The 18,283-nt window shown below is 42.5% G+C and overlaps 2 protein-coding genes across 4 annotated transcripts in view; one reads left to right on the top strand and one right to left on the bottom strand.

The window, feature by feature from the left end:
- The window catches only part of BRD1 (bromodomain containing 1), a 72,456-nt gene extending 69,531 nt beyond the window's left edge, over positions 1 to 2,925 (bottom strand). The window contains exon 1 of the mRNA XM_065862668.2: positions 2,775 to 2,925. The gene's annotated coding sequence lies outside the window, so the exon portion shown is untranslated. The remainder of the gene's footprint in view (positions 1 to 2,774) is intronic.
- Positions 2,926 to 2,989: 64 nt separating this feature from the next.
- ZBED4 (zinc finger BED-type containing 4) overlaps positions 2,990 to 18,283 on the top strand; it is a 29,296-nt gene continuing 14,002 nt past the window's right edge. For 2 of the 3 annotated variants that reach the window (XM_065862672.2, XM_071803404.1), the window contains exons 1-2: positions 2,990 to 3,169; positions 12,428 to 12,505. The gene's annotated coding sequence lies outside the window, so the exon portion shown is untranslated. The remainder of the gene's footprint in view (positions 3,170 to 12,427; positions 12,506 to 18,283) is intronic. The other variant, XM_065862674.2, reaches the window with a different exon arrangement.

Below are 18,283 nucleotides of genomic sequence, written 5' to 3'. Positions count from 1 at the left end.
CTTGCAGTTTGCTCCAGGGACTGAAGTGAGAAATGACTTTTTAATATCGCATCACTTTTAATTCATGACAGGTTCAGTTAAACATGCAAATAAAGATGTTTATTCACAATGTCTGAAACAGATAAGTTTATAAAGGCATAAAAAGGTGAAAATGGAAAAAAATATTTTCTGAAGTTAAATAAGAAAAGGTTTGGTGGCTTCCTGGCAAAATGTCTGTCACAGACTTTCCTAATATTCAACTTGCCAATCACAATGGTCTTCCACATACTTGCACCTCAGACCGCATATTTTAAGGACAATCTCTGTCTTTAGACTATCACTACACCAATGCTGCTACGTTCACCACAAGCTGGCAGTCTGGAGCCTTCTCTAGAAATTGCAGTTACTTTTTCTTTCTTTTGCAGTCATGTCACCACATCAACATCATCTCATTGTTTTATTCTTCATATTACCTGGTCACCTGTGAGGAAAAAAAAAAGCCCCAGCTTTGCTCAGATTTTTAAGACCTACTTTCTTAAGTTTGCAGTGTGTATCTGTAAAACAGAAAGAAGTTTCAGCTAGATCACTCCATCTGTGATACATGTGTATAAATTATATACTGAACTACTGATTGGTTCTCAAGCCACTTAGAAGAAAATTTAAAGAAATAACCAACTTTCATCAGTCTCAGCTTTCATTAACCCTTAAGAAATTTTTTTTTAATAGGATGTATGAAAAAATGAAGAAGTACAAAGAGATGCATACAGAAAGAGCAACGTGGAGTAGAAACACACAAAGTGAATTTCCAGTATTTTTTTAATTTACTGTACTGGTTTTTACTATAAACTGGGAAATTCTTCAAAGTCATAACAGTTTCAAAAAAGAAAAAAAAATATGCTTTCTGTGGTGAGGTGAGTGTAACTATTTAATTCCAAGTAAAACTGAACATAGCTCTCAAAGAGATCCTTTATGAGATCATGTATTTATCTTTTTTATTATTATTGCATGTTAAATAATCACCATAATTACCTTATAACAGACTGGTGATAAAGGCTTCTAAGCTAAGTTCTCACGCCTCTATTACTGAGTCTAGATGTCAGATATGGCCGAGACCAAACTTCATTTTTAACTAGATGCTTCCACATAAATGCACTTTTATAACAGTGAAAACTGGGCAAGTGAAAGTAACTTCACCTCAAATCACTTTGGCCTCAGTTATTTGGCCTGAATTGTCTACAGTAGCAGTTTAACTGTATCTGTAAAAACAGACTGTAAGTTACAAAGTTATAATATGGAACTAAGAAGGACTGCCAGCACACAGTGTCATAGCTATTTTGTTGTGATTTTGAATAGCATATTAATGGAAAAAACAAACAAAAAACCACAACAAATCTGACATGAGATTTTCACAGTAAACATCAACCATAACAGATTGTTTACTTTGTTCACTGGCACTATCCATTTAGAAGACCACACCAGTACTACAGAAGTCCAAACATACAAACATTATAGAAGAATGTTCCAAAGCTCTGCTATTTCAAAACAAAAAGCAATCAACTAAATTCCTTCATATACTGACATATAGCAAACAAAACATTTTTGACTGTTCAATAAAAAAATATTAACTGATAAAAACAACTCACATAAAAAAACCCCTTGCTTAAGCACAATTTATCTTTCTAAACACTGTGTTAATCTAAAACTTAAAATTACTTTCAAACCAGTACTGTCAATGTTTTTCTCCTACTTCCACTTGTAAGATGCAAGTTGTTATGACCAGCAACACTGAAGTCAAAGAAGCAGAAATCTGTGATCACTGCTCATAACTGGACAACAAATGTCAAAGCCTCACCAGATTATATCTTCATGTAACTCTCTGTACATGTGACATACACTAAAAAACAAAAAAAACAAACACACACACAGAAAAAAAACCACAAAACAACAAACCACCCCCACCCGACCCAAAAAGCCTGTATCCCTCAGTCCAATTGACAAGCTCGAGTAATCTTTCTCAATCACAGAAGAGAAACACTGACTCACAACTGAACATCAAAACTGGAAGAGCTTTATCCAGAAAAATTCCCAAGATCTCAAGCCTATAGCGGGTCACCACATCACTGCACCGACACAGGGCATCTCCTTCGTCCCTGAACAGCTTCCCCGTGATGGTTACACAGGGCACCAGAATCAAGCCCTACCTGAAGTGCCCTCCTGAGGCAGACACCAGCTGCAAGCACAGCAAAACTGAACCCAGGAGCAAGTCCAGCACGCGTTACACTACAAATACATATCGAGGTGGGTTTTTAAACGCAAATATGCATAACAGAAATTAAATTCCTGAAAACGTGAGGGCTGCGTTCAGGCCAGCGACTCGCCCGTAGCCCAGCAGAGTGATGCCCATGAAGGCCTCTCTCTCTTGGGTGTTCTGGCCATGGGATGCTGCCTGCCCTTCCCGAAGCCGGGGCCCCGCCAGCAGTCCCAGCGAGCCAGGCACCAACTCCCCACGCCGCCTCGCCCGCCAGCCCCCGCTGCGAGACCGGGAATGGCCGCTCCAACTGCAGCCGGCTCGGGGGAAGCACCGGACGCTCGCCCGCGGCCTCCCGGGGAAGGCGCTGCCGGACCGGCAGATGCTCCTGGAGGCCTGCGGCGCTGCAGTAATCCCCAGGCCGGCGCCGCGCCGTCCCCGCCGCTCTCCGAGCCGCAGCAGCCGCCACCGCCCCTCTCAGCTGCCACAGAAACGAAGACGGCCGAGGCGAGCAGTCGCGCCTTTGCGGCGAAGGCCCACGTCTCACCCCGGCCCCGCCGCAGGGGCGGCGCAGCCGGACACTAGGCTCCCTGCGCCCGTCGCCGCTCCGATCCAGATCCGGGCGTAGAGCCGCCCAACTGCCCCCTGGGCGTCACGGCCCCGGGGCAGCCATTTTACGGGCCGCGGCCCGGATGACATGTTGCGCGTCGTGCGTGCTGCCGTTCGGCGGCCCCGCCCCCCACACCCGGCGCCTGCGCACCGCGCCCCGTGGCGGCCGAGCCGGGGCAGCCTGTTCAGCGCCGCGGCGGCGGCGGCGGCCGGAGACAAAGCGCCCGGCTAATGAATGGGACGGTCCCGCCCGGCCCTTCCTTTTAACTCCTTCGGGCCCGGCCGGGTGGCGGCGGCGACCTCCGGCTTCCCCTACGACGGCCACCCGGGGAGGTGAGTGGCACCGTTCCGGCACCGGGAGGGGGCCGGGCAGGGTGGTCCGGCTCGCCCTCTCCCGGCCCCCGCCGCCCCCGCCGCCCCCGCGTTTTGCCTCAGCGGCGCCGGTGCCTGTGTGGCCGGGGCCTCGCGCCCCGGGCCCGGCGGTGCCCCGTCCTGCCTGGGAGCGCCCGCAGGACAGCGCCGCCAGGCCGGGGAGGGGGCGTGTGGCGGCGGGGCGGCGCAGGAAGCCGGGGACTAGGCCCGTGGTGCTGGCTCCATTGTCTGCGAGGCCCCGGGAGGGGGCCTGGCCAGCCCGGCGGGCGGGGGTCGCCGGTCCCTGGGGGCTCGGCGCTGGCCCGGACCGCCCGGCAGGCTTGCGGGGGTTGGGTGCCCACTAGCCGCGCCCCGAGCCCGCCCGGCATTGTGCACAGACCGGGCCGGGCCGGCGGGACCCGCCGGGACTCAGCGTCCTGTCGCACCTGGCGGGGCCGCGCCGCGGGGAGGCCGTGGAAGCCGAGCCCTCGGAGGGAGCGGTGGCCATGTGGCTGCATCCATTCTGAGCCAAGATGGCCCGGGCAGCCCCGGGGGCGGGAGCCCGCCGCCCCCCGCAGCGGGCGGCCGTGGCTCCGTGCAGGGTGCACGGTGGCCCGAGGCTGCGCGGGGAGCCGGGAGGGGGGTGGGCTTCTCGGGTACAGGCTTGCCAGCCGGGTGCCGGGGATAGAAAAGGCCAGGAAATCGTTAAAACCGTTCCCCCGCGAGAACGCGGGACACGAGGGGACAGGCGCGCTTCGGCCGCGGCGTAAACAGCGCAGCCCTTCCTGTGCGGGGCGACCGCCCGGCCTGGCGCTCGGAACAGCCACTCCAGAGAACTCCACATGGGAAAACTGTAGAATTCAACTTTCCTGTGCCGCTTTTCTCGTTTTCTACCTTGGACGCTGTAATTTTGTTTAAAAATATATCTTCTGTAACTTCTAGATCTACACTGAGTCAGCTGCTGATAGCAGAGGCCGGCTGTGTTATTATGTTCACTGGGTTTTGGAGGGTGTCTGATACACTCAAAGTTAACTGCTGCACGTGCAGTCTACTAAAACTGTAAAAACATTTATTTAATGCAGTGAAAGGTAAAAGACCTGCTTTGCATTAATGGTGATTCTAATTATCATGGTTACATTTAGTAGCATTTTGCTTTGCAGTGTAGAAAAAAGTCCTCTTTCCACAGCCCGTTCTCCTTGGTGCTTATGTGTTAAAAGCAGTTGTGTCTTGTTTCTGGGGGGTATCTTTGAGAGATTTAAATAATTTAGTGTGAGCTGTCATGCTATGCCTATAATGCCATACAGAGAAAGTCTTCCAAGCACCCGTAACACAAACATATTCCTTAGGCTTTCCTTATGTTTTGTCTCTATGTTCCGCCATGTATGTGCATGTGTTTTGCTTTTTGAGACAGTGAGTGCAGTTCTTCTAAAGGTTATCTTCAGTAATGCAACATTTTACTTCAAAGCGCAGACGGGCACCCTTGAGAGGATGTTCGTGGAGCACATACTGGGGGTAGTGAGGTGTGGAAGACTTTATCAGCTATCCCCAAGATAACATGCGGCTACTAGAAAGCCAATATTTGTACAAATACTGGGCAGGGCATTCTAGTTATTGTTTACTATGGAGGCTGGTTTTGTGGAGGAAAAAAATCTTCCATCTCTTCATTGTGTATTAAAATCAGCAGAAATTCTCGTGTGAACTTTTAGAAATTTGAGTGCTGTCTGTTAGCTATAAGACCAACAGGCAAGATGCTGGAAGTTTTTATACATTTGGATGTCTAGCTGCTTTGGTACTCAGTGTTGGGTAGTATCTTCCGACTTTAACAGATGTTGAGGAATATATTCTGTAGACGTTCTCCAGAGCAGACAAATGTAAGAATTGATTGAAAATAAGTAAAAAGAAATATATAAACTAACATCTCAGAGGAAAGTTTTCTAAGCTTTTGTACTTTTGAATAACCATAACTCTTCTGCTGTTACTCTATATAAAGCAAAATTGTGACAGGCACAGAATCCTCAATGGTCATGTGAAAGGCAATGTATATAATAGCAGATGGCTAGACAGGTGATGAGCCTACAGTAATTCTTACTGTTTTTCTGTTACCTTGTCTGCTATATGGCCTTTCTCTGTATGTGGTGTTTGTACCTGTTCTGGCTCATTTTAAACCCAGACTGGAAACATTTTGAGGGAGAATTGTGTTTGTAGAACAGCTGGTGTCATGGGGTCGTGGGTGGTTAGTGCTGAGTGGTCTCCTTCAGTAGACACATCATATATCACTTCCGCTTATAAGAGGTCCTTTGGAAATACAGGAGGGTAACTGAATTTCACACATTTATTAGAAATTGTCTGTCCATATAAAGTTGAATACCTTCCTATCAAAGATTCTTCAGAACTAGGTATTACAGAAAGAAGTCCCGGCAAACTCTTAGGTTGTAGTGGCTAGTTGCTGGTTTATGTGGCCTTTAGGCTGTTGTATCTTGGAATTTGTTTCCTTCTAAATTTCCAGAACCCTGAATATGATAACTTCTTAGATTTTTTTTTTTTTTTTTTTGGTGGCTTCAGGAAAGTTTGAATTAAGGAATGTAGGTGTTCTGGGTTTTCTTCCAACATCTTGCTACATTTTACCACCATTCACATTGAAGACTCTGTATGAGAGGATTTTGTAAATCCTGTCTTTTAGGCTCACTTTTAGTTTGTAGAAGCTCTCATTTTTAAAATAAGCATATGTGCTATGAGGTTCCCACTGTAATGTATATTTTAAAATATGCAAATAGGTGTGATTATACATGTATATTAGCTTAGGTTTAGCTAGAAAATGGTATTATAGGTAGTTTAGTTGGGGGTTTTGCACAGTGTAGACCATAGTGTTTAACTCATCAGCATGACTGACTTTTTTTTTCCCATGAGTAGGGACAGTCTTGGTGTTTTACTAGTATTGGCATAAATTAATGTAATGTACATAATGCTGTCTGTTCTAGTGCATACATTCAAAGCAGGCTTCACAGAAAGATGTTCTCTTGCACATGGCAAATGTGCATTGTTTTCTGTACAACTTTGGCAGTTTATTTTCAATTTGCTGTTGGCATCATTGGTATCTGTCAAGTCACGACTATAAGTTTGTTTGATTTCATCCAATTAGTGAAAAAAATAGTGGTTTCTGTGGCCTAAAGATAGCTTTCAAGTGAAGTCTAGAGTTTAAAACACATAAAGAAGAACAGCTAAAGGTTTTATAGGTTGTTTTTGTTTTGTTTTGTTTTTTTTTTCCTGAGGTGGAGGAACTTCTATTCTCAATTATGTAGTCTGATACATAGTTTTAAGTAGTTTTAAGCATGGTAATATTCATTTGTTTCATTGTTGTGTTTTTTTTTGTTTGTTTACTTGTTTTTAATGAGACAACATAGTATGATGACTTGTTAAAACAACAACAGGGAAATAGCCTGATTTTTAAGGTCCTTATTTTCATTCAAGTGTGATAATTCAGAACAAGTTGGGAATTTTTGATATTGAGCAACATATTGGAAAGTGAAGTATCAGTCTTTCTTATAACCTGTGTGAGACTGGTTTTCAGTGGATGTTGATGTAAGAAATATTTAGATATTCCCATAATCTTTGTTTAAACTTGCAACCCTTGTGCTCTGTTTAGCTATTCCTGCACACTTGCCTCCCTTCCATCACTTCTTTGCCTTCCCCTTTGCTTTGTAATGACATTTAGGGTTGAACAATCCCTCTTTGAAGATTTAGAGGGGTTACTAGTTCGCTGTTATATTTGCCTGAAAGCTTGTTGGATTTTTTTTTCTTTTTTGAAGTCATGCCTGCTAGTTTACATTCACAAGTGTCACACAGATATATTTTTCCCTTTGTGCATTAGAGTAATTTTTGCACTGAGTACTCTGATTTCTTGTACATTTAATTCAAAAGTCAGTTCTGGATTTCAGTAGTCAATAGCTTGAAAATTATGGCTGAAAATAGACTTTGTTTAGCAGCTGTGACATGTTTTAGGAATACTTTTCTGTAATTCTTTGCAAATATATGGAAGAAGATCTTTAAAATTAACATTATATGAAAAGGATCAAAGAATTTGTACCGATTTTGCTCCAAATATGTTAGGAGTCCACAGCCCAGGGCTAGAGAACCGTGGCTGCGAGAATTATAAACCCCCAATCAATCTGGAACTTGTGTGGGATTTGCTGCACCAGCTAGGTCCCTATAAGTCAATGGAGCTTGATGGGATTCATCCAAGGGTGCTTAAGGAGCTGGCTGCTGTCATAACGAGACCTCTCTCCATGTTTTTTTTTTTTTTTTAACACTCCTGGGAACCTGGGGAGGTCCCAGATGACTGGAAGCTGGCAAACATTGTCCCAGTCTTCAAGAAGGGCAACAGGGATGACCCTGGCAACTACAAGCCTGTCAGCCTCACTTCTGTGCCTGGAAAAATTATGGAGATTATTCTGGGAGTTATTGAAAAACACCTGAAAGACAATGTAGTCATTGGTCCCAGCCAGCACAGGTTCATGAGGGGAAAATTCTGCTTAACAAACTTTATTTCCTTCTACGACGAGGTGACCCACCTAGTTGACCAAGGGAAGCCAGTGAGATGTGATCCTTTTGGATTTCAGTAAAGCCTTTGATACCGCCACTCACAGGTTCATCCTGGACAAGATGTCCAGCACACAGCTGGGTAAACACACAATGCAGTGCGTGAGCAGTTGTCTGACAGGCTGGGTTCAAAGGGTTCTAGTAAATGGGGTTATGTCAGGCTGGTGATGAGTCTCTAGCGTGGTTCTGCAGGGATCCATCTTAGGGCCAGTGCTCTTCAATGTCTTCGTTAAAGACACAGGACTTGCTGGAATACTAAGTAAGTTTGCTAATGACACAAAATTGGGAAGAGCTGTTGACACTCTCGAGGGCAGAGAGGCCCTGCAAAGGGATCTGGATAAGTTGGAGAACTGGGCAATCACCAACCTCATGAAGTTTAACAAGGGCAAGTGCTAGATTTTGCACCTGGGACACAGCAACCCTGGCCGTACATACAGATTGGGGGATGAGATGCTGGAGAACACCTCTGCAGGGAGGGATCTGGGGTTTCTGGTCGACAGCAGTTTGAACATGAGCCAACAGTGTGTCCTGGCAGCCAAGAGGGCCAACCGTGTCCTGGGTGCATCAAGCACAGCATTGCCAGCTGGGCGAGGGAAGTGATTGTCCCACTCTGCTCCGCACTGATGCGGCCTCACCTGGAGTACTGTGTGCAGTTCTGGGTGCCACAGTACAAAAAGGGTATAAAGCTACTGGAGAGTGTCTAGAACAGGGCTATGAAGTCAGTGAAGGGTTTGGAGGGGAAGCTGTATGAGGAACAGCTGAAGTCACTTGGTTTGTTCAGCCTGAAGAAGAGGAGACTGAGGGGAGACCTCATCATGGTCTACAGCTTCCTCACATGGGGAGGAAGAAGGGCAGGCACTGATCTCTTCTCTCTGGCAGCCAATCATAGGACCTGAGGGAATGGCAGGAAGACGTGCTGGGTGAGATTTAGGTTGGACATCAGGGAAAGGTTCTTAACCCAGAGGGTGCTGGAGCACTGGAACAGGCTCCCCAGAGAGGTGTCATGGTGGCAAGCCTGTCAGTGTTCAAGAAGAGACTGGACAACACCCTCAGACACATGGTGTGAACTGGGGGGTTGTCCTATGCAGGGACAGGAGTTGGACTCAATGATCCTTGTGGGTCCCTTCCAACTCAGGACATTCTATGATTCTATGTTCATTTAGTTACCATTTCAGTAATTACACTGCTTACCTATTGTAGTTCTGTATGCTATTTTCTGAATTACTGATTGCCTCTAAAGAAAATAAGCTCAGATCCAGCTAAAATGACTTTTTCTTTGTTATTCTTCTCACTAAAATAAACAATCAGGAAAACCCAAGCATTAATTTGAATTGAATGAAATGTTTGACCCAGCTCGGAACTATTTTATAGTCGTGTTTAACAAATGAAAGAATGGGCATAGAAGGGTTGTGAGATTTTGGTGTTGTTTTTGGAAGACATTGTGGGGTGGGAGGATAGAGATGCATTGTTTGTACTCTGTCTTGGCTATAGTTTGATGGCTCTGGCACTTGCAAAGAATGTGGGAGAGCCAGGTTCACTTCTCTGCTTTGCCTCAGGAGTTAATCCAGATCTTGAGAGAGTTCCCTAACTGCTTCTACTGAGCACCTTGCTTCGGGTGGATCTCTGTCTCCTCGGCTAACACCTTCTTCTTTGTATACATTATTTAAATGATTTTTTGTATCAGTCTTCACTGCCAAGTGCACTAGCAACACAGTTCAAGTCACAGAAGGCAAAGGCAGGGTCTGGGAGAATGAAGAACCACTGACTGTAGGAGAAGAACAGGCTCAGGACCATCTAAAGAACTTGCAGGTGCACAAGTCCATGGGACTTGGGATGCCTTTGCGGGTCCTGAGGCAACTGGTGGATGAAGAGAAGTCGTGGCAGTCTGGTGAAGTTCCCACTGACTGGAAAAGGGGAAACACAACCTCCATTTTTAAAAAGGGAAAAAAGGAAGACCCAGGGAGCTACAGGCCATTCAGTCTCACCTGTCTGCCTGGCAAGATCATAGAGCAAATCCTCCTGGAAACTATGCTAAGACACATGGGAAATAAGAAGGTGATTGGGGACAGCCAGCATGTCTTCATTAGGTGCAAATTTGGTCTCACAAATTTGGTGGCCTTCTGCAGTGGGGTTACAGTGTTGGTCGATACCGGAAGAGCAACTGATGTAATCTACCTAGACTTTTGCAAGACATTTGACACTGTTATGCATGGCATCCTTGTCTCTAAGCTGGAGTTGATGGATGGACCACTTGGTGGATAAGGAATTGGCTGGATGTCACACTCAGAGAGTTGCAGTCAGTGGCTTGATGTCCAAGTGGAGACCAGTGACAAGTGCTGTTCCTCAGGGGTTATTATTTGGACTGTCGCTGTTTAACATCTTTGGTGACATGGACAGTGGGACTTGAGTGCACCCTTAGCAAGTTTGCTGATGACACCAAGCTGTGTGGTGTGGTCAACATGCTGTAGGGAAAGGATGCCATCCAGAGCAACCTTGACAGAGTTGAGAATTGGGCCTATGTGAAGCTCGTGAAGATCAGCTAGGCCAAGTTGCAAGGCCCTGCACATGGGTTCAGGCAATCCCAAGCACAAATACAGGCTGACTGCAGAATGGATTAAGAGCAGCCCTGAGGAGGACTTGGGGGTGTTGGTTGATGAGAAGCTCAACATGACCCAGCAATGTGTGCTTGCAGCTCAGAAAGCCAACCGTATCCTGGGCTACATGACCAGCAGGTTGAGGGAGGTGATTCTTCCGCTCTACTCTGCTCTTGTGAGACCTGCCTGGAGTACCGAGTCCAGCTCCAGGGCTCCCAAGATAAGAGGGACACAGAGCTGTTGTACTGACTCCAGAGGAGGACCATAAAGATGATCAGAGGGCTGGAGAATCTCTCCTATGAAGACAGGATGAGAGGGTTGGGATTGTTCAGCCTGCAGAAGAAAAGGCTCCAGAAAGACCTTACAGCAGCCTTCCAGTACCTAAAGGGGATCAGAGGGCTGGAGAATCTCTCCTATGAAGACAGGATGAGAGGGTTGGGATTGTTCAGCCTGCAGAAGAAAAGGCTCCAGAAAGACCTTACAGCAGCCTTCCAGTACCTAAAGGGGACCTACAGGATGGCTGAAGAGGGACTTTTTACAAGGGCATGTAGTGATAGGACAAGGAGTAATGGCTTTAAACTGAAAGATGGTAAGTTTAGATTAGATATAAGGAAGAAAGTCTTCACCATGAGGGTGGTGAGTCATTGGAACAGGCTGTCTGGTGGAACTGTGGATGTTCCATCCCTGGAAGTGTTCAAGGTCAGGTTGGATGGGGCTTTGAGCAACCTGGTCTGGTGGAAGGTGTCCCTGTCCATGGCAAGGGGGTTGGAAGTAGATGATCTTTAAAGTCTCCTCCAAGCCAAACCATCCTATGGTTCTATGAAATGTTCGCTGTAGTAGTCACAGCTGAAGTGTCTCAACAGTCAAATTAGCCAGATGCACAGCTCTGGAGATGTTTTCACTTGCTTTAGATGGAGTATGGAAGTATTTTTAAGTGAAAATGTCAGTAAAAGAGGTTATATGTAGTGCATTCAATAATGCACTATAAGCCAGGAATCACGACTTTCAACTCTCTGAGAAGTGTTCCCAAAGCAAAAAAAAAAAAAGTGTGTGTATATATATATGTGTGTGTGTGTGTGTTTATACGTGTATCACACCGTCTCACAATCTAAACAAGAATGGTTAAGCCCTGACTGGTGGGGAGAATGCTTTGCTGATTTAACACCTGTTCACACTTGATCCATATGAAGTTTAGAAAAGAGGACAAAGCAGCATCCTGACCACTAAACATTGTAGAGTCCAGCATTTTCTGCATTTGGATTTGAAGTCAAAGTTGACTTTCCACATTTTCTGAGATGGCAGAAAAATTTCTTGCAGGGTATATTTGTAGTGTACCAGGCCAATGAAGCAGCTGTGGTGTCTTCACAATGACACTCGTCTATATAACGGTCAGTGGGACTGAAGTTGAGAAACTCCAAAAGTAGGTGCTGTGGTGGACTGTTTAGGTCTATTTTGTTGCTAAGTCGAAATATCTGACATAATATGCTCCACTTGCAATCATTCCTTTCTCATACATGAGTGGTGATCATCTTGTGTTGATCCTAGGCTATTGTATGTTGATTAATTGTGTGCTAGGTGCAGTGTATAAACAGTGTTTTTAGTTCATGGAGAAAAAGCTGCCAGATGAATCTCGTAGTGCATTGGAAGGTGTCAGCAAGCTCCTTTGGAATCTTGCATGTAGTGTAGACTAGGTTTCATTCTTCCTGAGATGGAGTCATCCCTAAACATTAAAAAAAAAAGAAAAGGAGCAGCACCAAGACAAGTACAAAAATTTGACTTAAATTTTTTTAGTACTCATCTTGGGAGGGGTGTATTTAGATTTTTTTGCTTTGGAGCTCTGGAGTGTAAAATGTCTAATTTTTCTTGACAATTATGAGGGGCCAGGAATTTTGAAAAAAATGTGAGAGCTAGTCATGTATGAGCTGGAGCTCATACCTATGACCTAGCTATGACCTAGAGAGATACCTGAAACATCCCATGACTTGCCACTGTGGCAGTTAAAATGAGTAAAAAAAATTATTAAAAGGAATTGCTTTCTTCTTTTCCTCAGATACAATCGTCATCATTAAGTTTGAGTAGGAAGTATTTAAGCGCAAATGAAGCCGCCTAGATGCAGTGGAAGAGATGTGTAAGTGCTTTTTGTTTGCTTGTTTATTTTTCCTCAATAAGTTAGTGGTCAGCTTGTTTGTTTTGGGTCTTGTATCATTATCATTGTTATTAACTTAGAGTCAGCCAATGGATAAAGGTAATGAATAATTGTATGCCTGTGCATTGACTTCTATGGAGCTTAATAGTTTAGCAGGAGTTTTGTTTGAGTACCTGGGACTTAAAAACTGAGTTTGGAAGCCTGGATATCTTTACAGTGTTACAGTAATAGTAACCAGTTTATAATTTGTGGGGCACCTCTTACTCAGTGGTAACAGCTGGCCTATGTATATCCTTACCCTTCAGCCTGTCTCTTAGAACGGGGCAAGTAACTTGCGTGCTACATTAATCCTATACTCAAATTAAGCTCACCTTATTCAGATTTTCATGTCCTCACTGATAAAGTAAATTTTACTTTTTTGTTTGAAACTTTTTTAATATATTAATATATATTCAGTTTGAGCTGTTGAGTATAGATTTTTTTGGAAGCCTGAGGTTCCTTAGTAAGATGCAGTACAAAATTTTTTTTCATATGCAGATTAACATTTCTATGTAGATTAACAATAAATATTATTTCAGAGCTTTCTGTTTATTTTTTCTTCTCCCCCTCTCACCTCAAATAAGCTGACTGTACTATTGGGTAACATGCATGTTAGCCACAGATGGACAACATTTTAATATAGGTAAAATACTGAGCTAGAAAGTCTTTGTGGAATCATAGAATAGTGTGGGTTGGAAGAGACCTTTAAAGATCAGCTGGTCCAGCCCTGCTGCAATGAGCAGGGACATCTTCAACTAGATCAGGTTGCTCAAAGCCCTGTCCAGCCTGGCCTCGAATGTTTCCAGGGATGAGGCATCTACCACCTCTCTGGACAGCCTGTTCCAGTGCCTCACCACCCTGAGAGTGAAGACTTTCTTCCTTATATGTAATCTGGATCTCCCTTCTTCCAGCTTAAAGCCATTACCCTTTGTCCTGTCACTACATACCCTTATCAAAAGTCCCTTTCCAGCTTTCTTGTAGGTCCACTTTAAGTACTGGAAGGCTGCTATAAGGTCTTCCTGGAGCTTTCTCCAGGCTGAACAACCCCAACTCTTTCAGTCTTTCCTCATAACGTGATTCAGATTAATTTCTTGAAGGAAGGTTTTCCTAGGTGACACATACAGAAAGTGTGTGGGATTTTGTGTATCATTCTTCAACAGAGTCCAAGCAAAAATGAACTGCTTTCCCAGTCCATAGCATAGCCAAAGAGCAGGCAAGAGTAGTCGTTGTTTGCAGTAGCCTGTTGAGTCAGCTCTAGACCACTGTAAAGAAATTTGTTGAAAGGGACAACGTTGCTTTGCCAAAATATCCAAATGTTAGCTCTAGCATATTTAATGCTGTATTCTAATAAACCCATCTGAGGGTCACCCTATACCTTGCACCGTTCCATTATATGATGTCAAGCACTGTAGCATTTTATAGTTCTAGCTGAAGTGTCTTTCTAATTTGGCTTTCAAGGTTAAAAGCCTTTAATGAAAATATCCACTTTAGTACTACCTGTCTGCTGAAAATGAGCATCTGGTCTTAGTGTCTTCAAAAACTGTTTCTTGAATTATAATCTTAGGTGAAATAACTTTTGACTGCAAGTTCAGTTGTTCAGGTACATAATAAAATCTGTAAGTGGTTAGTCTTAAAGAAATTAAATGCCAATATGAGCTCCGACAGAAAAGTGTGTTCATTTTATCACCTGTTTTTTTGATAGTCGTGTGCTTCATTGAAATTTAGGTTGTAAGCACTCTGGAATAGAGCTTAGATAATTTTGGTCAGCCTAAAAGTGCATTTATAGAACATATTTTGAATTCCTTGTGACATTTTTTTTTTCTTTAACTATTTTGTGAAGGTTTAATAGAACACAGTCATTTTTACACATTTATATTGGGAAATATGAAATAGGAGGAATATATTGAGTACATAATCTTAAATTATCTCATACTACTCCCTGCTGGGGTATTTTTCTTTCATGTCACAGTTGTTGAAGACTGACTTTATGTTTCCTCTCTGTTTCAGTGTATCAATATGCACTATGTGATGTATTCACCAGTACAGATTGCACCATGCAGCATGTTAATGAACAAGTTATTGCATACTAGCTCCTAGAGTTGAGTGCTGCAGCCCACAGAAATAGCACATTTTGCAAATGTTCCTTCTGTCCATGATATGTTCTTCATTTGTGATTAAGAAGGCACTCTTGGTAGTATGGGTACTTATATAGAGCTGAAGAGGCTCCTAAGAATAAAGATGGAAATATTCTGCTCTCCAGAAGTTATCTTCTACTCTCTTAAAATTTTACATTTTAGTAGGTCTGAAATGTTATTGGTCTGCATCCTTCAGTGACCACTGTAAGAACTGAAGTCTCCCAGTGCTCTGCAGTAGCTTCTATGTTGAAGAAAATCTAGTTCCTGATTAAAGGGATCTAGTAGTGTTAGACATGTCAAGAGGAGGTGAGAGAAGAAACAGCAGTTTGGAAACTGCTGTTTGTTTATACCTCTCACCCAATTACTGACTCCTAGTTCTTGAGAACTTTTTTAATTTAAGATTTGGAATAGCAAATCCTTGCTGAAATGTGACACATATAATGGCAATCATATCACATTTTCTATTTTTACTCTGTTTCTCCCCTTCTTTCTTCCGCATTACAGGTGGGAACGTGATATGCTAATAACTGTAGGAGTGTACCTACAGATAGGAGAAAAAAAAAAAACCACAACCCAAAAAGCAACAGGGTAATACTCATTACATGAATGCTTTTCACTTCTTGTGACTTGCATTAGTCGCTGCTGAAATAGTAGGAGAAGTGGGTCAGCTACTGGGGAGCCAGACAGGTTACAGACTATGCTCTCAGCAGCATCTTTGCATTTGACACTGGGAAGCTGCGGAATTGAGGTTCTATTCTGTTTAGGACAGGAAATACAATGATACTTTTAAAAAACAGGGAGGTTCCTGATCCTTCTCCTTTCTTTAAATGTTTTTCTCGTTTATATACCTAAAAAAAAATAGGTTTAATAAAATAATTACAGGGTGTTTCAAAAAGATGGACCCTATTACATAATAATACTGCTTTGAAATTTGGTCCATCTTTTTGAAACACCCTGTATTATGATTTCTGTATAATAAAAGAAATCAAGCAAATAGGAATAGCAAGGCTATCCTTTTGTTACCTGCTCTTGTACTAAAAATGTCTTGGATCCTACTCTGAATAAAACACCTGTATAACCTTATTCTATAAAACTTATTTAAATTACCGGTTGCATTACATGAATTTAAGCTCATGAACTGCACTGGTTAGAATAGGAACTGCAAAAAACTTTATTCTCAATTAAAATTCTTCCGATAGCTCCTCAAGCAAAAACGTATTTTCTCAAAATCTGTGTTTACAGTGTTAGGATGGTTCACCTATAAACCATCTCTTCTGAGAGAGAAAGACTGAGCTATTTGTTCGCCAGGGACAGGAGTGTCTCTTTGGATTTCCTGCTAATGCTCACTGTGGTGCTAGTGGAAACAATGTCGGCTTTCCTGGCTTGCTTCTCTGTGTCAGCTGGATCTGCTGTGATGTCTCACCTTGCCTTGAAGGCAAAGAGAATATGTCCCTAAAAGAGCTTAAGGGGTGGCAAAAAGACCCCTTGCCGTGGAGGCCTGAGACAGGCTGGTTGACAAGTGAAGAAGGAGTTCTATACACTCAGTTCTCTGTCCCTTTCCCCTCTTTTATGAATATGAATGTTTGCTTTGAGAGGGACAGAGTTGAGGCCATTGGTTTTTAAACTGGGATATCAGGTGAAAATGTCAGATGCTACTAATGAATGTACAAATTACTTACACTGAATGGCAAAAAAATGCTTGAAATGGACGTAAGAAGTTCATCCCTATCATGGGCATGATCAATTATGCCTGCATGTGATATGGAAGCTTGGCTTTAAAGTTATCTGTTTGTTCTTGTTGCAGTGCTTGTGCTTGTTGGCAAGATGAAACTAAATATTTCTGAGCGCTATAAAAATGTTTTTGGATGGTATTGTGAATGTTATTTACTATTATTTAGTGTATTTAGAAAAGAGATGGTATTTTCCTTGCTTCAAGTAAAATCTCTGTTTCTTCAAATTACTACATGAGGAAGAAAGAAGATAACCTGGTACAGAGAAGAAACAGATTTCTTTGGAGAATCATTTGCAATTGAGGATACCTTCTGACTTGAAATAAAGTTTTGTGACAAAAGAAGGATTAAGCTTAGCTGTAAAAATTCCCTATGAAGTATTTATACTACTGTTTATTTTCTCGAAAGTATTTTTGTCTTTACGGGGACTATGAACTGTGTTTTCTTTCTGACCTGTCTTTATATGCACAAATGTTTCAGGATACAAACACATAATATAAGTATAGTACTATGTTATATTACACGTACATGAATAAAATATATGTAAATTGTGGAAGATCTCTCCATAGCACAAGTGAAACTGTCTGAGGACATGTAACTAACTAGCATGAGTACAAACACGGAAGTGGATCAATAGGTAGATATGAAGGATTTTTTTTAACAGACCTCTTCAGATTTGATCTGGTTAGTACCAAAATAGATAATAATATATATGATAGTTTTAGCAGTTCAACGGAGATATATATATATATATGTATTAATTTTAGAAAAACTACAGTTGAAACAGGTTAATATAATATTACGTTATGTAAATGCCCCATTTACATTTTTTTGAGGCTTTTTCACTTTATACTTACATGGATGTTTTCAGCAAGAGTTTTGAGAAGACTTACTGTGTACATGTCACAGCTTGCCCCTCCCAACTGCTTTCTCCTTCTTCATCATCCTGCCTATTCAGCTCTGTTACCCTCAGCTTGGTCCTTTACACGTGTCTCATTTTTAGCTGAAATAATATTTAAAGTGCTTAAAGTTTCACTCTTACTGAGTTTAAAGATAGACATTAAAAAAAACAAAACAAAAACCTACAACAAACAATTTTTTTTTTAAAAAAGCAGATGTTTTCTAGTATATTTAGCAAGCTAGAGAGGTGGACTAGTCAGAAGGATCTTCTAATCCTGTCCCATTTATTTTGTCAGCTACGGACTGCACAAGAGAAGGAGCAGAAGGGTGTAATAGGTTAGGCAGAGGAATTGATCACATGGAGAAAAGATGTGTCAGAGAAGCTTTGCTTTGAATTTTCTAACAGTTTTCTGAAAGCAGGCTGCTGTTCTCTAGCAACGTGGAGTAAATGTCTTTTGTCTTTCATTCTCTTGGAACTTGTTACTATGTTTTTGTTTGTGTTTTTTCTTGTTCCATGATAATACTGATTCATCTTCCCTGCTCTGTTCTTATTTTTGTCTTCTGTATTTTACCCTTCTGTTCTGTTACTGCAACCTTTGCTCACCTCCCTGCAGTCTTAAATTGTACAGCATGAGATACTAAAAGCAGCTTTGTCCTGCATTAAAAATGCTGTAAGCCAAACAGTTTTTTTTTCTTAAGAAAACCACCTTATCTCTTGTAGCATTAAGAACTGTCCCATCTTATTAGCATATAATATTTGTTTGTCAGAAAATGCAAATGATAAAAGTATCAAAATAAGGGTATAATCTATAGCTTTCATTTAGATAGATAAGATTCAGGAAATTCCTGCTTGAAGTTTTAATGAAATTATTCCTTAAGACATCAGCATTTTAAAAAATGACAGATCTGACATTTGGTAGGTGTGAACAATGGCATAGAAACATCTCCTGCAAACA

Source organism: Patagioenas fasciata, chromosome 1 (assembly GCF_037038585.1).
Source record: "Patagioenas fasciata isolate bPatFas1 chromosome 1, bPatFas1.hap1, whole genome shotgun sequence".
In the NCBI taxonomy this organism is placed as follows: domain Eukaryota; kingdom Metazoa; phylum Chordata; class Aves; order Columbiformes; family Columbidae; genus Patagioenas; species Patagioenas fasciata.
The sequence above is the reverse complement of the archived record's forward strand: the minus strand, read 5'-3'. Positions and strand labels throughout refer to the sequence as shown.